This window comes from Theropithecus gelada, chromosome 6 (genome assembly GCF_003255815.1).
Source record: "Theropithecus gelada isolate Dixy chromosome 6, Tgel_1.0, whole genome shotgun sequence".
NCBI lineage: Eukaryota > Metazoa > Chordata > Mammalia > Primates > Cercopithecidae > Theropithecus > Theropithecus gelada.
In genome coordinates, this window is record NC_037673.1 from 154,483,983 (window position 1) to 154,503,046 (window position 19,064).

Consider the following 19,064-nt stretch of genomic DNA (forward strand, 5'->3'; position numbering starts at 1 on the left):
GTCCCATCAAAACTTCCCCATCCCAAAGCTCAGTTCCTTCACCTGGCTCCCTTTTCAATGCACCAGTCTGACCAATTTTGGGGAATTGATGGCTTACTGGTTCCCTAGTAAGGGAAGTGGCTTTCCTTTGCTGTCCATGTGATAAATGAACATCTCTATAGTAGCTTATGGGGGACAATGTTGCTTGAACTGGAGGTTTCACACTGGGCATTTTAGGCCAGTAAGGACAAAAGAAAGGCTCTGTAGCAGACCAGTGGGGGAGATCCTTGGAAGTGCATGTTCTTCTTGCCCTCCTCAAATCATCCTTTGAAGGTAGCAGTGTGATCCGCCAGTGCCCAGGGCCGGTCCAATGTGTCTGCTGACCAAAGCCACAGAGACAGTGGGAGTTTCATGTAATGGGAGGCAGGATTTAAATGCTGTGTGCCAGGGTGCATGTGGGAGGGCCTTCTGAGCCAAGGTCAATGGGATAGTGTAGATTTCTGATAAAAACAGGGCAGCAAAAGGACACTGAAACCTGCTGGAGATAGAGGTTTTAGAACGCAACCAAGGGCAAATAAGAGAATGAGGCAATTTGCAGTTTGTTTTTTCATCATTTCCTTTTCTTTTTGTTTTTGTATTTATTTTTGTGGGTGTCATAGAGTAGGCCTGAGGGCTTGAATTCACCCATGACTTTGAGAAACTGCTTTTGAGAAACCACACCACTACTGCTTTTGAAGTATCATATTTATTGATCCCTTACCATGTCCCAGTGGCTCATTTATTGCTTCTTGCAACTCTGCACTAAGTATCATGATCCCACCTTCATAGATGAGGAAACTGGGGTTAAAAAATAACTTTGTGAGAGGACACAAAGCTAGTAAAGTGGCAGAGACTAGAGCTTTATTCTCAACCACCACACCTTATTGTTACAAGGACTCCAGAGACTTAAACGGGGGCAGAGAGCTTTGTAGGGCTTGGACTACCTGTTATCAGCCCCACCTTTTCCAGGAAAGGTTAGAGAAAGGCCAAAAGGGTGGGGAAGCCCAGTGCAGAGCTGTTCTGTCAGGAGCTGGTCCTGCCGGCAAGGATTTCACCAGCATCTTGAGCTGGTCACATTCCCTCAGGGCAAGGCTTTGCAACCAGTATCCTTCGCCCACTTTGACAAAGCAGGCTATCAGTTCACATAATAAAAAGCCTCCTCAGTGCCAGAGAATGAGGAATATCAAGGTGAAAGTTATGGGAAAGGGGTCCAGATCTGGACCCAAAGAGAGGGTTCTTGAACCTGGCACAAGAAAGAATTTGGGGCAAGTCCATAGAGTAAAGTGAAAGCAAGTTTATTAAGAAAGTAAGGGCCGGGCGCAGTGGCTGACGCCTGTAATACCAGCACTTTGGGAGGCCAAGGTGGGTGGATCATGAGGTAAGGGGTTCAAGACCTGCCTGACCAATGTGGTGAAACCCTGTCTCTACTAAGAAAACACAAAAATTAGCTGGGTGAGGTGGCGGGTGCCTGTAGTCCCAGCTACTCAGGAGGCTGAGGCAGGAAAATCGCTTGAACCCGGGAGCCGGAGGTTGCAGTGAGCTGAGTTTGTGCCACTGCACTCCAGCCTGGGCAACAGAGTGAGAGTCCGTCTCAAAAAAAAAAAAAAAAGAAAAAGAAAAAGAAAAGAAAGTAAAGGAAGAAAAGAATGGCTACTCTATAGGCAGAGCAGCCACAAGGGCTGCTGGTTGCCCATTTTTACGTTTATTTCTTGATTATATGCCAAATAAGGGGTGGATTATTTATGAATTTTCCTGGAAAAGACTGGGCAATTCCTGGAACTGAGGGTTCCTCCCCTTTTTTGACCATATAGGGTAACTTCTTGATGTTGCCATGGCTTCTGTAAACTGTCATGGCACTGGTGGGAGTCCTTTAGCATGCTAATGCATTATAATTAGTGTATAATGAGCAGTGAGGACGATCAGAGGTCACTTTCGTTGCCATCTTGGTTTTGGTGGGTTTTGGCTGGCTTCTTTACCATGTTTTATTGTTTTGTCAGCAAGGTCTTTGTAATCTGTATCTTACCCTGTGACTTAGAATGCCTGACCTCCTGGGAAGGTGGCCCAGTAGGTCTCAGTCTTATTTTACCCAGCCCCTATTCAAGATGGAGTCACTCTGGTTCGAATGCCTCTGACAAAAGCCCTGGAGAGTCTGGGGTTGTCATACACCTTGTCAGTCAAACAGAGCCTCCCGACGGATGGAAGAGTCCCAAGCCATTGAATGACTCCAGAGGATGCTGACGTGGTGTCCTTCAGAGAGCTGGGGCAATGACAAAAGACACGTACAACTGTATACTTGCAAGTAGAAAATCCATTGTGACAACAGGCTACATTTGAGTTACCAAATGCACTTGGCCACCTGGCTGGAATTTGACCTCCATGGCACGTCCGGAGAAGTCAGCCGTGGCTCCAGCCTGGGCTGCCAGTGAGAGAAAAGTGGTTCAGCGATCAAATCTTTCCAAATCAATTTAGCTCAGACTCCAAAGTCCTGGCTGGAATTGACAGCAACTTCCTCCCTGGTTTCCTTACCCATCAGATAAAAGTGCTGAGCCTTTTTAAACCTTTTTGAAGCCAAGACTCACCTTCAAGTGAAATTTTAAGGGGCGCCAGCAAAGAGATTTGACTTAATTCCAGACCTTTCCTTCCCACTGGTCTGAATAATTAGCAGAGTTATCCCAACCTTCTGTACCTGGAATTTATGTATAGGACTCTGAAATGGGAAATATTAAAGTGGCCTGTGCCTAGTAGTGGAATAAACAGATTTCTACCCACCTTCTCTGTTCTACGAAATGGGGATGATGATAATGAACTCTGCTGGGTGGGTGCAGGCCAATTAGTCCAAATTTGTAAAGCTGAGTCTTATTACAGCTTTACTGCTTGTGGAGAATGGGCAGCACCTTCCTGTGACTTTGCATGTGAAACTAATTGCCCTGGAAATGTCAGGAATTTGATCTTCCATCAAATCCTCCAGCTCTCAGATCCCTTGACAATCTTGGGCTATTTGCATCTCAAGGTTAAAGGAGGCTGTGCTTTCTGGATGCTAATCAGTTGTGAAAACTTTTGATCTCCTCTTGAAAACTAAAACCTTTTGCAGTTGCCCTATTCCAAGCGTGGTGAGAGCTGAGCAGTGGAGGTGCAGACAGGCTGGCTTTATTGGAATGAGCAATGTGTTTAGCAGTTGTGAGTTTTAATTCTATTTTCCTCAGGGCTCTGTGGGATCCTGGAAAATCACTTAATATTTCTGAGTTTCTTTCCCCCCAAGACGTGATCTGAATTTTGTCATATCTCCCTGGGGTTGTGGAAATAACCGTTATAAAACTCCAATTCATAGTAGCTTGTAGATTTAAAAGACAGAAACTTACAAAACATGTTTTCGGGGGGCGGGGTGGGGGAATATATGTGCCTACATATATACATGTGTACTGTTTTCCTTCTGTGATATTTTAGTGATAATAAGTTCTTTGTAGTGATAAAGTTATCCTTCTAAATGAGGCTATAAGTCAGGCTAAGTCAAATGCTGGCACTATTAGCATTTTAGACCAGATAATTCTTTGTTGTGAGGGGCCTGCCCTGTGCATTGGAGAATGTTTAGCGGCATTCTTGGCCTCTACCTCCTAGATACCAGCAGCACTCCCAAGTTGTGACAATAAATAATGTCTTCAGAAATTGGCACATGTCCCCTGGGTTAGGGTTGCCAGATTTAGCAAATAAAAATTCAAGATGCCTACTTAAATTTGAATTTTAGAGATATAATGAGTACTTTTTTTTTTTTAATTTTGAGACAGTCTCACTCTATCTCCCATGCTGGAGTGCAGTGATGTGATCTCCGCTCACTGCAACCTCCGCCTCCTGGGTTCAAGCGATTCTCCTTCCTCAGCCTCCCTAGTAGCTGGTATTACAGATGTGCACTACCACACCCGGCTAATTTTTGTATTTTTAGTAGAGATGGGGTTTCAACAGGTTGGCCAGGCTGGTCTCGAACTCCTGACCTCAAGTTATCTGTCTGCCTTGGCCTCCTGAAGTGCTGGAATTACAGGCATGAGCCACTGCGCCCAGCCTGAACAATCTTTAGTATGTGTCAATGTAACTGGGTATACTACCTATAATTTGGCAACCTACTTGGGGGTGCAAAATCTCCTCACAGTTAAGAGCCACTCTTTTTTTTTTTTTTTTTTTGAGACAGAGTATTGCTCTGTCGCCCAGGATGGAGTGCAGTGGCGCGATCTCAGCTCACTGCAAGCTCCGCCTCCCAGGTTCACACCATTCTCCTGCCTCAGCCTCTCGAGTAGCTGGGACTACAGGTGCCTGCCACCATGCCTGGCTAATTTTTTGTATTTTTAGTAGAGACAGGGTTTCACCGTGTTAGCTAGGATGGTCTTGATCTCCTGACCTTGTGATCCATTTGCCTTGGCCTCCCAAAGTGCTGGAATTACAGGCATGAGCCACTGCCTGGCCAGAGCCACTCTTCTAAATAAAGTTTAGCATCTATCAGTGAACTCACATCAGCATTCACCACATCCTTCCCTTATTTCTGCCCCACTTTTCTTTCTTTCCTACCTTTCTCACCTATTTCAACCTTCAAGATAGAAGATAAATAAATTCCATGTGGGCCTCACCACAAATTGCTGTGAGCCTTAGGCATGACGGGAGGTAGAAGTACATGTTACATATCGATAACCCTGTGATTAAATGGGAATCAGTTGCAAAATAAAAACAACTAAGGCGATTGTTTTACTGCATTTTTTGTTGCTACAGCAGAGTACCACTGACTGCATAATTTATAAAGAAATTTCTCGGCCTGGTGTGGGGTGGCTCATGCCTGTAATCCCAGCATTTTGGGAGGCCGAGGTGGGCGGATCACGAGGTCAGGAGATCGAGACCATCCTGGCTAACACGGTGAAACCCCGTCTCTACTAAAAATGCAAAAAAATTAACCAGCCGTGGTGGCGGACACCTGTAGTCCCAGCTACTCTGGAGGCCGAGGCAGGAGAATGATGTGAATCCAGGAGGCGGAGGATGCAGTGAGCCGAGATCGCGCCACTGGACTCCAGCCTGAGCGACAGAGCAAGACTCTGTCTCCAAAAAAAAAAAAAAGAAAAATGAAATTTCTTCATGGGGTGGCTCTCACCTGTAGTCCCAGCACTTTGAGAGGCTGAGGGGGTGGATCACTTGAGCCCAGGAGTTTGAGACCAATCTGGGCAACATGGCGAAACACCCTCTCTACAAAAAAATACAAAAATTAGGTGGGCATGGTGGCACACGCCTGTATTCCCAGCTGCTCAGGAGACTGAGGTGGGCAGATCAGTTGAGCCCAGGAGCTTGAGGCTGCAGTGAGCCATGATTGCCCCGCTACGTTATTCCAGGCTGGGTGACAGAAGGAGACCCTGTCTCGGCAAAAAAAAAAAAAAAAAAAATCTCTCAGTTCTGAAGGCTGGGAAGTCTAATAGCAAGGTGCAGGCATCTGATGAGGTTCTTCTTGTGGCATCATTCCATGGCATGTGGCAGAAGAGCAAGAGAGGGAGGGAGGGGGAAAGAAGGGAGGGAGAGGGAGGGAGATGATAGGGAGAGAGACATGGGGGGGGAAGGGGCTAAACTCACCCTTTTATCAGGAAACCACTCCCACAATATCAGCATTAATTCATTAATGAGGGGCTCTCATGATCTAATTACCTCTAAGTCTCCACCTGTCAGCACTGCTGCAATGGGGATTTAGTTTCTAAAACATGAGCTTTGAGGAACACAGTCAAACCATAGCAGCAATTCAAAATGATGCCTCTTGCGTGGGCGTGGTGGCTCACGCCTGTAATCCTAGCACTTTGGGAGGCCGAGGCAGGCAAATGGCTTGAGGTCAGGAGTTCGAGACCAGCCCCGCCAGCACTGGTGAAACCCCGTCTCTACGAAAAAATATAAAAATTAGCTGGGCGTGGTGGTGTGTGCCTATAATCACAGCTACTTGGGAGGCTGAGGTATGAGAATCACCTGAACCTGGGAGGCAGAGATTGCAGTGAGCTGAGAGTGCCCCACTGCACTCTAGCTTGGGCGACAAAAAAACAAAAAAACGCCTCTCTAAGCAGAATCCTTGTATGGATAATAGAGGAGCCAATGAGATAGGCCTTGAAGCTTGCTTCCAAGGTCTCCATGGATCCTTTGAAAGTCAAGCCCATAAGTTGCCATAATATTCTTTCTGCCATTTAATAAATGAATACTTTTTGAGCAAGATTGTGTTAACCAGGTGCTGCGTAACATATGAAAGAGGAAAAGGCACAGTTTATGACTGTGAAGAAGGAGGTTGTACTTCCATTGAGAGATGCTTGCCAATAACAGCTGGCATGTTCCCAGGGCCTAGTCAGGGTGCAGATGATAAGCAAGAAAAGAAATCGGTAGCATGGGCAGGGCAGGGCAGCTGTCCAGGAAGCCTTTTTTTTTTTTTTTGAGACGGAGTCTCCCTCTGTCTCCCAGGCTGGAGTGCAATGGCGTGATCTCGGCTCACTGCAACCTCCGCCTCCCAGGTTCAAGTGATTCTCCCCACTCAGCCTCCTGAGTAGCCGGGATTACAGGCACCTGCTATATGCTGGGCTTTTTTTTTTTTTTAACTTGAGAGATGTGTAAGAGGCTTTATTTGGAGGCGAGCAGGAATTTAATCAAAGAGGCCAAATCCCCTGTCTTTGTCTGACTCTTCAGACTCCTCCTTCTTCTCATGTTTCTCCTCTGCTGCAGCGGGAGTGGAATCAGCAGCGGCGTCTTTAGAGCGTGGGGCAGCAGAGACGGCTACAGCCCCACTGGCAGGTACACTGGCAAGCTTGCCAACACTCTGGGCAATGACGTCTTCAATGTTTTTTCCATTCAGCTCACTAATAACCTTGCTGAGCTGGTCGTTGTCTATCTCGATGCCCACGCTGTTCAGGATCTTCTTGATGTCCTTGTTGCTGGGGAGGGGTTACCCCCCCCCCACCCCGAGGGCAGCCAGCAAGTAGGAGGCAATGTATTGCATTGCAGCGGCGGTGGAGAGGCCTCATGCGTGCGACCTCGGCGGTGGTCAGGGAGGAAAAGCAATATTTGTATTTTTAGTAGAAATGGGGTTTCACCATGTTGGCCAGGCTGGTCTCGAACTCCTGACCTAAGGTGATCTGCCCACCTTGGCCTCCCGAAGTGCTGGGATTACAGGTGTGAGCCACCCAGCCAGGCCCAGGAAGCCTTTATTTTTATTTTTATTTTTATTTTTTTCTGAGACGGAGCTTCGTTCTGTCGCCTAGGCTGGAGTGCAATGGCGCAATCTCGGCTCACTGTAACCTCCGCCTCCCCGGGTTCAAGCAATTCTACTGCCTCAGCCTCCTGAGTAGCTGGGACTACAGGCATGCACCACCACACCCGGCTAACTTTTGTATTTTTAGTAGAGACGGGGTTTCACTATGTTGCCCAGGCTGGTCTCGAACTCCTGACCTCGTGATCTGCCCGCCTTGGCCTCCCAAAGTGCTGGGATTACAGGCGTGAGCCACAGCGCTAGGCAGGAAGCCTTTTTAGAGGAGACAAGATGGAAGGGTTTAGGGTGGGAGTAAATAAAGCTGGCTGGAGACATGCCAGTGCCTCTGAGAACTAGCAATTTGGTGCTCAGAGTAGGTTAATAATGTGGTGATACTCTAAATTGATAGTCCTTAGATACTTGTCACTGTTAGTTTAGAGGAGAAGTGGTACAAGCATGGGGAAGGATGAAGGAGGAGGCTAGCTTTTGTCAACCTTTAGTTTCTCTTTTATTATTCCCAATTATTTATTTAATTTTTTAAGAGACAGAGTCTCATGCTGTCACCCAGGCTAGAGTGCATTGCAGTGCACAGCTCAAGCTGTGATCACTGTAAACTCAAGCTCCTGGGATCAAGCAGTCCTCAGGTTCCCAAGTAGCTATGACTACTGGCATGCGTCACTATTTCCAGCTAATTTTTAAAATTTTTGTAGAGAGGGGGTCTCACAATGTTTCCGGGGCTGGTCTCAAACTCCTGGCCTCAAGGGATCCTCCCGCCTCAGCCTCTCAAAGTATTGGGATTGCAGGTGTGAGCCACTGCTTCTGGCCCCCAATAACGTATTATTGTTCCACTCTCCAAAAAAAAAAGTTCATCAGACAAGCAGCTTAGTGACTCTGTGTTGGTACTGGACCTGCTCCTTGAGGCAACTCTTCTTCCTCACTCCTTCTGCAACCACTTTATTCCATATTTCACTTAATTCCATACAGAGCTTTCCCTGAGACAAGTTCTCCACTTCCTCATGTTTGTCAGTGTGTTTCAGGGCCCCTTACAGATTAGTGTTCCCATTGATTGCCCAACAAGGCCCCTTCCTAACCCAGCTTTAACCCTCTTAGGATGCTGTTGACATATATGTTGTGACTAAAATGTTTTTATGTATAATTTACTCTTTGTAAGGGACCTTATCACATATTCTGTTCTATGAGGGGCCACCTCTGGTGGTGGCGGAAGAAGCGGGACATAGTCATGCCCTGGAAGAAGCATTAGGTTGGGCAGCAGGAGGCTGCTTTTGAGCTGTGGCTTTACAACTAACTTGCTGTATGTTCCTGTGTTAAGTCACAGTCTCGACCTGGCCCTTCATTTCTTCTTCTAAATATGAAATACCGGGCTAGAACCAGGGTGGCAAAACAGGTTTTGTCTTATGTACCCATCCCAATCTGTTGGTAACAGTTTACTGATGCATAGAGAAAACTTTTTAGACCACATCTGGGTTCTGGAACAAAGAGCGATCAATTAGCATTATCTACAATGGGTAAAGAAAGGGGGTAGTGATGGTGGTGATAACATGAGTGCCTTATTTTTCGATTCCCTTGGTTGAATAAGCTCTAAGAAATTCCATTTGGAATTCTGTAAACATAATGTGAATATCAGTTAAACATTCTCAGAGAGTTTCTCAATTTAAAATTAGAATTCTGTAGACTTCCCTAAATGATACCTAGGTTATTTAGAGCAGGAAAATAGCTATAATTCTTTGCTTCATGAGGATGGCTTTGCTTCTGGCCAACCTCATTAGGATCTACACATTTGCAGTTTTTCTACATGTGGGGAATTCTTACACTGATAGATTCACACTGTCACTAAGTCCTTCTTGTGACCAATAGCACACATTAAAAATTTTGATTATAAATTAAGATGATATGACCAAAAATACAGCACAAGGAAGCAAAAAGCTGAACACTGTAAACCGCATTAAAATGAAAAGTTAAAAGAAAAACTGTAGGCTGGATGAAAATATTTGCAAATATTTACCTAAAAATACTTAAAAGATAAAGTACTCCTAAAACCAACAAGAAACATACGAACAACTGGCCGGGCACAGTGGATCACGCCTGTAATCCCAGCACTTTGGGAGGCTGAGGCGGGTGGATCACCTGAGGTCGGGAGTTAAAGACCGCCCCAACCAACATGGAGAAACCCCGTCTCTACTAAAAATACCAAATTAGCCAGGCATAGTGGCGCATGCCTGTAATCCCAGCTACTTGGGAGGCTGAGGCAGGAGAATTGCTTGAACCCAAGAAGCGGAGGTTGTGGTGAGCCGAGACTGCGCCACTGCACTCCAGCCTGGGCAACAAGAGCAAGACTGTTTCAAAAAAAAAAAAAAAAAAAAGAAAGAAAAAAAGGAAACATATAAACAACTCTGTAGAAAGAGAGCAAAGAATATGAATAGGCAACTCAAAAAAGAAAAAAATATAAGCCCCGTTAGATATGAAAAATATGAAATATTAAATATTTTTAATAAAGAAATGTAAAATGGCCGGGCGCGGTGGCTCACGCCTATAATCCCAGCACTTTGGGAGGCTGAGATGGGTGGATCACCTGAGGTCAGGAATTCGAGACCAGCCTGACCAACATGGAGAAACTCCGTCTCTACCAAAAATACAAAAATTAGCCAGGCGTGGTGGCGCATGCCTGGAATCCCAGCTACTCAGGAGGCTGAGGCAGGAGAATCACTTGAACCTGGGAGGCGGAGGTTGTGGTGAGCCGAGATTGTACCATTGCACTCTAGTCTGGGCAACAAGAGCGAAACTGTCTCAAAAAAAAAAAAAAAAAGGAAAGAAACGTAAAATGAAGCAAGATACTATTTCTCTGTATCATATTGGCATTTTTTTTTTTTCTTCTCCTCCTCCTTCCCCTCCTTCATATACTGGCATATATTTTTCAATGTTGACATAGAAGTAGCCGGGTGTGCTGGCGGGCGCCAGTAGTCCCAGCTACTCGGGAGGCTGTGGCAGGAGAATGGCGTGAACCCAGGAGGCGGAGCTTGCAGTGAGCCGAGATTGCGCCACTGCACTCCAGTCTGGGTGACAGAGCGAGACTCTGTCCCCCCTCCCAAAAAAAAAAAAAAAAACAAAAAAAAAACAAAGACATAGAAGTAAGGCAGAAAAGGGCATAAATTAGTGCAACCAGTTTTGGGGAAAACTTGAAATCATCTATAAACACTTTAAGTGCATATCCTTTGACCCAGTGTAACCATCTGATGGGTTCTTCCTGCCTGCTGCACAAATAAAGACCATGGCATTGTAGTAAAGAAAGGATTTTATTGGTGGGAGGCTGGACACACCATATGGGAGATGGAGTTATTACTCAAATCAATCTTCCCGAAAACCCTGGGATTGGGGTTTTTAAGGAGAATTTGTGGGTAAGGTATCAGAAAGTGAAGCGTGCTGATTGGCTGGGTTAGAGATGAAATCATAGGAAGTTAAAGCTGACTTCTTGTGCTGAGTCAGGTCCTAGGTGGGGGCCACAAGACCGGATGAGGCAGTTTATCTGTGTGGGTGGTGCCAGCTGATCCACTGAGTGCAGAATATGCAAAATATCTCAGGCACTGATCTTAAGCTTTACAAAAGTGATATTATCCCTGGAAGCAATTTAGGGAGGTTCAGAATCTTGCAACCTTCAGCTGAATGACTCCTAAACCATAATTTCCAATCGTGTAGCTAATTGTTAGTTCTGTGAAGGGTGTCTATTCCCATTCCCCAGGCAAGAAGGGGTTTAGTTTGAGAAAGAGTTGTTATTATCTTTGTTTTTTTTCTTTTTTTTTGAAATGGAGTCTCGCTCTGTCGCCCAGTCTGGAGTGCAGTGGCACGATCTCGGCTCACTGCAACCTCCACCTCCCGGGTACACACCATTCTCCTGCCTCAGCCTCCCGAGTAGCTGGGACTACAGGCGTCCACCACCACGCCTGGCTAATTTTTTGTATTTTTAGTAGAGACGGGGTTTCACCGTGTTAGCCAGGATGGTCTCGATCTCCTGACCTTGTGATCCGCCCGCCTCAGCCTCCCAAAGTGCTGGGATTATAGGCGTGAGCCACCGCCTTCAGCTATTGTCTTTGTTTTAAACTATAAAGTAAGTTCCTCTCAAAGTTAGGAATAGGCATCAGCCTATGCTCAGGAATGAGCAAAGACAGCTTGGAGGTTAGAAGCAAGATAGATACAATTAAGTCAGGTCCCTTTCACTGTGATAATTTTCTCAGTCATAATTTTTGCAAGGACGGTTTCACTAGCACCTTATGTTTAAATTTTTGTCTTAAAAATGTTAGTGAAAGTGTGTAAAGATATGTATATATATACACACAGAGAGAAACACAATCTCTGTCAGATATTTATTGCAACAATTTTATTTTATTTATTATTATTATTATTTTTTGAGATGGAGTCTTGCTCTGTCACTCAGGCTGGAGTGCAGTGGCACGGTCTCAGCTCACTGCAACCTCTGCTTCCCAGGTTCAAGTGATTCTCCTGCCGCAACCTCCTGTGTAGCTGGGATTACAGGTACGCACCACCACGCTTGGCTAATTTTTGTATTTTTAGTAGAGACGGGGTTTCTCCATGTTGGTCAGGCTCATCTCGAACTCCTGACCTCGTGATCCACCCATCTTGGCCTCTCAAAGTGCTGGGATTACAGGCGTGAGCCACTGCACCCAACTATTTTTTTCGTTATTAGTTTTTAAAAGAGGGTCTCACTCTGTTGCCCAGGATGGAGTGCAGTGGCACGAACAAGGCTGACTACAGCCTTGACCTTCTGGGTTCAAGGGATCTTCCTGCCTCAGTCTCCCCTGTAGCTGGGACCACAGGTGTGCACCTCCACACCTGGCCAATTTTTCTGTTCTTTATGGAAACAGGGTCTCACTTTGTTGCCTGAGTTGGTCTCAAATTCCTGGGCTCAAGTGATCCTCTTGCCTCAACCTCCCAAAGTGTTGGGACTACAAGCGTGAGCCACTGTACCTGACCATGGCCCTTTTAAATTTTTTTATTATTTAACTTTTTGTTATAAAGAGCAAATATAAAAGTATATTTGAGAAAAAATAAAAACATTTTAGAAATAATATATATCACAATTTTAGAAAACACGATTAGGGCAAACAGAAACATGTAATAGCTATACTTTTATAAATCAAATAAATGTTTTTTCTTTGTTTTGAGACGATGTCCTGCTCTGTCACACAGGCTGGAGTGCAGTGGTGCAATCTTGGCTCACTGCAGCCTTCACCTCCTGGGTTCAAGCGATTCTCCTGCCTCAGCTTCCCGAGTAGCTGGGATTATAGGTGTGTGCCACCACACCTGGCTAATTTTTGTCTTTTTAGTAGAGACAGGGTTTCACTATGTTACCCAGGTTGGTCTTGAACTCTTGGCTTCAAGTGATCCACCTGCTCTGGCCTCCCAAAGTGCTGGGATTATAGGTGTGAGCCACCGCGCCCGGCCCAAATATAACTTTTTAAATGTTACATTTATTTAAAATTCTAGTTTTTTCCATGCTGTTAAAAATCGCTTCACTGAAGTGTACTTGTCATAAAATAAGCAGCATACACTTAATATGTTCAATTTGATGAATTCTGGGGCTGGGTGTAGTGGCTCCTGCCTGTAATCCCAGCACTTTGGGAGGCCAAGGTGAGCGGATGGCTTGAGCTCAGGAGTTCGAGACCAGCCTGGGCAAAGTGGCAAAACCCCATCTCTACCAAAAATATAAGAAATTAGCCAGACATGGTGGCACACACCTGTGGTCCCAGCTACTTGAGGGGCTGAGATGGAAGGATGGCTTGATCCTAGGAGATTGAGGCTGCAGTGAGCCAACCTCATACCACTGCATTCCAGCCTGGGTGACAAAGTGAGACCCTGTCTCCAAAAAAAAAAAAAAAAAAAAAAAAAATTGATGAGTTCTGACATATGCCTAAACCTGTGAAACTATCACCAAAATCAATGTAATGAAAATGTTCATAGCTTCCAGAAGTTTCTTTATGCCCCGTTAGAATTCCTTCCTCTTGGCCAGGCACTGTGACTCATGCCCATAATCCCATCACTGTGGGAGGCCGGGCGAGCGGATCACGAGGTCAGGAGATAGAGACCATCCTGGCTAACATGGTGAAACCCCATCTCTACTAAAAATACCAAAAAAATTAGCCGGGTGTGCTGGCGAGTGCCTGTAGTACCAGCTACTTGGGAGGCTGAGGCAGAAGAATGGCATGAACCCAGGAAGTGGAGCTTTCAGTGAGCTGAGATCATGCCACTGCTCTCCAGCCTGGGTGATAGAGCGAGATTCTGTCTCAAAAAAAAAAAAAAAAAGAATTCCTTCCTCTCTCCCCTTACCAAATTCTTCAGGAGCCACTGATCTGTTTTCTTTCACCACAGATTATTTGTGTTTTCTAGAATTTCTCATAAATGGGATCATCTTTTTTTGTCTGGTTTCTTTTACCCAGTGTAATTATTTTGAAGTTTATCCATGTTGTTGTGTGTATCAATAGTTTGTTCCTTTTTATTGCTGAGTAATATTCCATTGTACGGATCTCCAATTTGCTTATCCATTTCCTTCTTCAAGGACATTTGGGTTGTTTCCAGTTTTTCACTATCACAAATAGAGCTGTTGTGAACATTCACATGCAAGTCTTTTTTTTTTTTTTTTTTTTTGAGAGAGAGTCTGGCTCTGTCACCCAGGCTGGAGTGCAATGGCTCAATCTTGGCTCACTGCAACTTCGGCCTCCCGGGTTCAAGCAATTCTCCTGCCTCAGCCTCCCAAGTTGCTGGGATTACAGGCGCCTACCACTATGCCTGGCTAATTGTATGTATTTTTTTATTTTCTTTTTTTTTCGAGGGGACACAGTCTGACTCTGTCACCCAGGCTGGAATGCAATGGCTCAATCTTGGCTCACTGCAACTTCCACCTCCTGGGTTCAAGTGATTCTCCTGCCTCAGCCTTCTGAGTATGTGAGACTACTGCTCACCTACTCACTTTCATGTGTATGAAAGCGTCCTACCCGCCACCACATCTAGCTAATTTTTGTATTTTTAGGAGAGACAAGGTTTTACCATATTGGCCAGGCTGGTCTCGAACTCCTGACCTTGTGATCCGCCTGCCTCAGCCTCCCAAGGTGCTGGGATTACAGGCGTGCGCCACCATGCCTGGCCAATTGTATGTATTTTTAGTAGTCACAGGGTTTTGCCATGTTGGTTAGGCTGGTCTCAAACTCTTGACCTCAGGTGATCCACCCACCTCTGCCTCCTGAAGTGCTGGGATTGCAGATGTGAGTCACCACGCCCAGCCTTCTCTTGGGTATATACTTAGGAGAAGAACGTGTGAATTGTATGGTAGGTATATATTTGACTTTTTAAGAAACTGCCAAAGTGTTTTCAAAGTGGATCTGTCATTAGGCACTTCCACCAGCAATGTGTATGAAAGTGTCAGTTGCAGGCCTGGCGTGGTGGCTCACGCCTGTAATCCTAGCCCTTTGGGCGGCTGAGGCAGGTGGATCACTTGAGGCCACGAGTATAAGACCAGCCTGGCCAACATGGTGAAACCCCCTCTCTACAAAAATACAAAAAAGAATTAGCCAGGAGTGGTGGCACTTGCCTGTAATCCCAGCTGCTCAGGAGGCTGAGGCAGGAGAATTTCTTGAACCTGGGAGGCGGAGGGTGCAGTGAGCTGAGATCGCGCCATTGCATTCCAGCCTGGGAGATAGAGCAAGACTCTGGTATTGTCAGTCTTTTTAATTGTAGCCATTCTAAGGATTGTGTGATGATATCTCATTGTGGTTAAATTTGTGCTTCCTTAATTATTATTATTATTTTAAAATTTTGTTTTATTTTATTTTAAGTTCCAGGATACATGTGCAAGACATACATGTTTGTTACAAAGGTAAATGTGTGCTATGGTGGTTTGCTGCACCTATCAACCCATCACCTAGATGTTAAGCCCCACATGCGTTAGGTATTTTTCCTGATACTCTCCCTCCCTAGTGCCTTGAAAGGCCCCAGTATGTGTTGTTCTTCTCCCTGTGTCCATGTGTCTTCATTGTTCAGCTCCCACTTATAAGTGAGAACATGCAGTTTTGGTTTTCTGTTCCTGTGTTAATTTGCTGAGGATAATGGCTTCCAGCTTCATCCATGTCCCTGCAAAGGACATAAGCTTGTTGTTTTTTATGGCTGCACAGTATTCCATGGTGCATATGTTCCACATTTTCTTTGTCCAGTCTATCATTGATGGGCATTTGGGTTGATTCCATGTTCCTTAATTATTAATAATGACAAGGCCAGGCACAGTGGCTCATGCCTGTAATCCCAGCACTTTGGGAAGCTGAGGTGGGAGGATCACTTGAGGTCAGGAGTTCTAGACCACCTTGGCCAACATGGTGAAACCTCATCTCTACTAAAAAAGTACAAAAAAGTAGTCAGGTGTGGTGGCGTGTACTGGTAGTCCCAGCTATTTGGGAGGCTGAGGCTTTTGAATTGCCTGAACCTGAGAGGCAGCAGTTGCAGTGAGACGAGATCATCCTACTGCATTCCAGGCAGGGTGAGAGAGTGTGACTGTCTCAAAAAAAAAAAAAAAAAAAAAAAAAAAAAAAAAAGCATCTTTTTGTATGCTTGTCATCTATATTTCTTTTTTGGTAAAATATCTGTTCAAATATTTTGCTCACTTTATAATTGTTTTCTTTTTAAAATTTTTACATTTTTAGACAAATTCTAAAAGAGCTGTAACACTGTTTGTTTTCTTATTATTGAGTTATAAGTGTCCTTTATATATTCTAACTAAAATGCTTTGTCAGATACCTATTTGCTGATATCGTCTCCCAGACTGGGACTTGCCTTTCATTTTCTTAACAGTGTTGTTTGTAGAGAAATATGTTTTAAATTTTGTTGAAGTCCAATTTATTGAATTTACAGGTCTTTTTTTTTTTTTTTTTTTTTTTTTTTTTTTTTTTTAAGAAACAGAGTCTCACTCTGTTGCCCAGACTGGAGTGCAGTGGTGCGATCGCGGCTCACTACAGGCTCCGCCTCCCAGGTGCTTGCCATTCTCCTGCCTCAGCCTCCCGAGTAGGTTGGACTGCAGGCGCCAGCCATCACACCCGGCTAATTTTTTGTGTTTTTAGTGGAGAGGGTGTTTCACCGTGTTAGCCAGGATGGTTTCCATCTCCTGACCTTGTGATCTGCCCCTCTTCGGCCTCCCAAAGTGCTGGGATTACAGGTGTGAGCCACCGTGCCCAGCCAAATTTATGAGTCTTATTCATTTATTTATTATTATTCTTTTTAGGCCCATTCTCCCTTTAAATAAGGCTCTCTGGATCTTATTTTTAAAATGTTGGGGCCGGGCATGGCCCCAACTTTGGGAGGCTGAGGCGGGTGGAATGCTTGAGCTCAGAAGTTCGAGACCAGCCTGGGCAATATGGTGAAACCCCATCTCTACTAAAATGCCAAAAAAATTAGCCTGACGTGGCCACGTGTGCCTGTAATTTCAGCTACTCAGGAGGTTGAGACAGGAGAATCACTTGAACCTGGGAGGCGGAGGTTGCAGTGAGCCGCGATCGTGCCATTGCACTCCAGCCTGGATGACAGAGCGACACTCTGTCTCAAAAAAAAAAGTTGGCCAGGCGCAGTTGCTCATGCCTGTAATTCCAGCACTTTGGGAAGCTGACATGGGCAAATTGCTTGAGCTCGGGAGTTTGAGACCAGTCTGGGCAACATAGGGAGACCCCATCTCTACAAAAAAAAAAATACAAAAATTAGCCAGGCATCGTGGCGTGTGCCTGTGAGCCCAGCTACTCATGAAGCTGAGGTGGGAGAATCGCTTGAGCTCAGAAAGTCAAGGCTGCAATGAGCTGTGATCACACCACTGTACTTCAGTCCAGGTGAGAGAGCAGAATCCTGTCTTTAAAAAAAAAAAAAAAAAAGGTTTACCTCTCCCAAAGTGTATTAGTCAAGAGTTTTCCAGAGAGACAGAACCAATGGGATATGTACATAGATAGATAGATAGATAGATAGATAGATAGATAGATAGATAGACAGACAGACAGATAGATGTAGATATATGAGAAGAGATTTATTAAGGGAATTGGATCCATAATCATGGGAATTTTTTTTTTGAGATGGAGTTTCGCTCTTGTTGCTCAGACTGGAGTGAAACAGCGCAATCTCGGCTCACTGCAACCTCCGCCTCCCGGGTTCAAGCGATTCTCCTGCCTCAGCCTCCTGAGTAGCTGGGATAACAGGCATGTGCCACCATACCCAGCTAATTTTGTATTTTTAGTAGAAACATGGTTTCTCCATGTTAGTCAGGCTGGTCTCGAACTCTTATGGGAATTTATTAAGGGAATTGGATCCATAATTATGGAGGCCAAGAAGTCCCTTGATTGGCCATCTGTAAGCTAGAGACTCTGGGAAACTAGTAGTGTGGCTCAAGTCAAGTCTGAAAGTCTCAACCAGGGTTGAGATAAGTTGTTGGTGTCACTCTCAGTCTGAGACTGAAGGCCTGAGAATCTGTTGCGGGGGTAAAAGGTCTCCTGCTATAGGTTCCATAGTCCAAAGGCCAGAGAGCCTGGAGTTATGATGTCCAAGGGCTGGAGAGGAAGACTGCCCCAGATATAGGACAGAGTTAAGTGAATTCCCCTTTCTTCTGCCTTTTTTTTTTTTTTTTTTTTGAGATGGAGTTTCGCTCTTGTTGCCCAGGCTGGAGTGCAACGGCGCGATCTCGGCTCACCACAACCTCTGCCTCCCGGGTTCAAGTGAATCTCCTGCCTCAGCCTCCCAAGTAGCTGGGATTACAGGCAGGTGCCACCACGCCTGGCTAATTTTGTATTTTTAGTAGAGGCAGGGTTTCTCCATGTTGGTCAGGCTGGTCTCGAACTCCCGACCTCAGGTGATCTGCCTGCCTCGGCCTCCCAAAGTGCTGGGATTACAGGTGTGAGCCACTGTGCCTGGCCTGCCTTTTTGTTCTATCAGAACCCCAGATGATTGAATGGTACCCAACCACACTGAGGTCAGATATTTCCCACTCAGTTGGCAGACTCCTGTGCCAGTGTTCCCTGGGAACACCTTCGAAGACACATCCAGAAATAATGCTTTACCAGCTCTCTACATATTCCTTAATCCAGTTCATCTGATACCTAAAATTGAAAATCACACAGTCTCCTATGTATTTTTTGTTGTATTTTCTTTGAGATGGAGTTTCACACTGTCGCCCGGGCTGGTGTGCAGTGGCATGATCTCGGCTCGCTGCAACCTCTGCCTCCTGGGTTCACGTGATTCTCCTGCCTCAGCCTCCCGAGTAGCTGGGACTACAGGCTCATGTCACCACGCCTGGCTAATTTTTGTATTTTTAGTAGAGACAGGGGTTTCACTATGTTGGCCAGGCTGGTCTTGAACTCCTGACCTCACGATCTGCCTGCCCTGGCCTCCTAAAGTGCTGGGATTACAGGCATGAGCCACTGCACCCTGCTGTTTTTCTGAGACAGAGTCTCGCTTTATTGCCCAGGCTGGAGTACAGTGGTATAATCTTGTCTCACTGCAACCTCTGCTTCTGGGTTCAAACAATTCTCCTGCCTGAGCCTTCCGAGTAGCTGGCGTTACAGGCGCATACCACCACTTCCAGCTAATTTTTGTATTTTTAATGGAGACCGGGTTTCACCTTATTGACCAGGCTGGTGTCAAACTCCTGACCTCAGATGATCCACATACCTCGGCCTCCAAAAGTGCAGGGATTACAGGCATGAGCCACTACACCTGGCCTGTTTTATTCTAAAAGTTTCATAGTTTTGGTTATTTAACTTTATGT

At 45.4% G+C, this 19,064-nt stretch overlaps 2 pseudogenes; both read right to left on the reverse strand.

Annotated features, from left to right (window-relative positions):
* Nucleotides 1–6,652: 6,652 nt before the first annotated feature.
* On the reverse strand, nt 6,653–7,006 carry LOC112626919 (annotated as a pseudogene).
* Nucleotides 7,007–15,969: 8,963 nt separating this feature from the next.
* On the reverse strand, nt 15,970–15,999 carry LOC112627244 (annotated as a pseudogene).
* Between the last annotated feature and the right edge of the window lie 3,065 nt (nt 16,000–19,064).